Consider the following 3,490-nt stretch of genomic DNA (forward strand, 5'->3'; position numbering starts at 1 on the left):
GTTGGGTGTTGGACTGACCTGAGATCCTGGCCCATGGCTGTGCCATGCAGGGATGCAAAGGCAGATGAGGTGGGAAGAAGCCCCAAGATTTCCCAGGGAGTGGATTGAGTAGCTGGGTTGTATTGGATGCAAAGGATCAGGGAGAGGAAAGGTAAGCTTCAGAGCCCCAGAAAGAGGCTGTCAGCCCCAGAAAGAGGCTAGCGGGTGTTGCAGGATCAGGGAAGTAAAGGGAGGTGAGGGCGGGGCCACTTCCAGAAGCAGTGCTCCTAGGGCCCAGGGAAGGCACTAAGTTGGTCTGGGCGAAAAAGATCAGGAAGCAGTATTGGTTCCCCAGGTGTCTGGGGACCCAAGACTAGGAATGGCACAGGGCCCAAACTAGTAGAGAGCACTGGGGGAGATGGAAGGGTGAATGTGGCTTGGGGAGTCAAAGCCCGGAGGGCTGCGCTATGGACTTACCCCATGAGGTCTGAGGATGGGAGTGCCGTGTTTTCTGAATTTAACTTAAGTAAGTGTTTTGATTCTGAAACATGTCTTAGATTCATTCTTCTGTGTTTCAAACTTGAGTCTTCCGGTAATTTTTCCGCTTTACTTTTATTAAGAAAAATGTTCTAGGAATAGTGAATAATCATACTGTTTACTGTGTTGTGGGAAATAAAGTGAGTTTTATATGATCTATTCTGCCCATTCAATGAGCTCTTTAGGGTAATCAAATTTATGTTTATGTAAATTAATGTAGTACATAAGTAAGTTTTTTGGAAATATCACAGTATATGTTTCATAACATAAATAGTTCAAAATATGGCAAAGTGCATAATTTTTTTCCCTCATCATTTAGAAGGCCCTTTAGGAGACTTTTCTTTAACCAAGGACAGTTTAAGCATTATTTATCATGCTGTTATTAAGATAGGTATATGTTCTGGTTAAGAAACTTGTAGGAGCATTGTAAATTTTTTGAAAAATGAAATGTCTTCTGACATTGTTTTGGTTGGAATATCTTTCTCTGCAGATACATGAGAAATATGGAGAAAAGAATGTACTCAGTTGGCATTTGGGAAAGAAATTATTTCCTTCTCCATTATTTGCAGGCAAAGGATATGAGATAAAAATAATCAGAATAAGGTCCTTAGGTATCAAGAATTTATTAGAATCAGAGCACTTAATAATTCAAAGCAAATGAGATCTATAGATCATTAATTGTAGCTTGGTATCTCTTATAAGGAAGTCTCATGTAGTGAGAACATTGTCCCTTCACTAAATGAGTAGTGATTATCAGGGAGATTACTATGATTTATAAACTCATTTTCTTCATTTTACTTTAAATGTGCTTGACAATGACTCATACAATAGAAAAACAAAACAAGCCTGATTTTCAGAATTTAAATACTTTATTGATTATTGTTGTTTACAACAGAAAGTTATAATGCATGGAATTTTTGAATATATAGCACATAAATTGTAAGAGTGGGAGGAAAACAACTTTATCACAAGATTGGATGGCAAACTGACTTTGGTACACTCCACTCCTGTGAGAATTTAAAAATTTTCACCCAGTAGAGGAAAAATAATATTAATTTTATTGTAGAACGACTGATTATTTTCTGGGAAAACCTTCCATTTTATCCAGAGTGTGTCCTTTTTAGGTAAGAGAGACATTTACAGTAACATGCAGAATTTCATATCTTCAGCTTTTGTGGAGGGAAAGAACCAATATGATGGGAAATCAGAGAGCCTAATCTTCAACCAACATGCCACTGCTTAATTTTTGATAAATGGTCTTTGGTAGCTTCAGCTATCAAAGGGAGTGATTAGAGCCTTATTTTTTCCTACATACAATGTTAAGTTGAAAGTTTGCCACAATTATTCTGATTGTTGAGAGGCAATGAAACATGGCATGGGCCCTGCAGCTACATTGCACAGATTCTGATCACATCTCTGCCAGTGTGGTCTTGGGTAATTTATTTAACCTCTCTGGGCTTGGTTTCTTCAACTCTGAAATAAGGATGCTAATACTATCTAGATAATCTAAATAATTCTATGATTCACAGAATTAAATGAGTTCATATACATAACTAGAACAGTGTCAAACACATACTAAACTCTGAATCATTGCTAGTTATTACTATGATTCAGATAAATGAAATTCAAGTTGACATTCAGGGGCTAATTTTCATTGATCACTTAAAGTAAATTTCTCTTAGAATTTAAACATTTAAAAACATTTGTAAACAATCCAGTGATTTATGTGTAATGGTATAGTGAAGGGAAATATGCTCTGGGGAAAAAGAAATCCACCATTTTATAAGAAATATAGACTTTCAAAGTGACAAATGAGTCCACATACCATTTCTCTTCATTTTTATTAACTGGAGACAGAATGAAAATGGGATATAGATTGGATTACAATTTAATCTTACAAAGATCAAATTTCCCCATAGGTAAAGTGGGAGCAATATTACCTTGCAGTGCCATGAGAATTTATAATGATGAATATAGAGTTCCTAGTATAATGCATGTGAATAAGAGGAACCAAGTTGTAATTTAAGAGTTATCTTCCACCAGCTTACTAACAAATCCTCCCCCCCTCCTCCTCCCCCGCCCTCTTCCTCCTTTTTCTCCTGCTTCATGTAGCTGCAGAGCCAGAACGGTATCCTGACTGTACTTCAGGAGGGAAAATGTATTCAGCTTGTGTCTCACCAGCAGCAAGTATAACTTGCAAGTCAACATTGATTAAGTAGGATATTTGAGTGGGTATAAGTTGGTAACTTATATCTATAGGAGTGGGGGGTGGACTCAGGATGGCATGTAGAGTTGTATAAAAAGCAAGACATTTCCAGTTTTCAAGGTTACAATAATATCCAGTTTTCAATGTTCATATTATCAAATCAAAATCAATGAGATATGAGTGGTAGAAATTAACATTTATCCAATATATACTCTGTGCTATATAATGTGCTACCTTCTCAATAGGGGCAGTTTTTTTTTAAATTCTGCATTTTAAAGATAATCAAACTGAGATTTGGAGGTACTATGAAACTTACTAAAGATAGTAGATTTAGCAAATGGAATAGAGATCTAAACTGGTCTATTTAGGAATCTAGGTCAAAGAAGCTTGAACTCATGAAAATGGGAAAAAACTCACATATTGTACTGAGACAGTTGAAAAATCACTACATTGTTAATGGAAGCAAGAGTTGTAGGGTTACTTGATCTTGTGTCATGGTGATGCTCTCTATAGCACTGTAAATTTCCACAGGTTTAGGTCACGATTTATCTGGAAGGCTGAATGACACTTATGGAGAGGGCAAGTGATCTTCACAACAGAAGATGGAGGGTGCAGGGAAGCAATCTTACTATTCATTACTATGAGCTCCACAAACCACTGCAGTACTATAATTGGTCACCTGGAGTCTGAAAAATGGAAATTGTTAGTGTACAGCTCTCAGTGTTTTGTCTGTCTAATTTATTATCATGGACTGATCACATAATATTT

The sequence above is a fragment of the Nannospalax galili genome, unplaced genomic scaffold, assembly GCF_000622305.1.
Source record: "Nannospalax galili isolate Female #2095 unplaced genomic scaffold, S.galili_v1.0 scaffold7, whole genome shotgun sequence".
NCBI classification, from domain to species: Eukaryota; Metazoa; Chordata; class Mammalia; order Rodentia; family Spalacidae; genus Nannospalax; species Nannospalax galili.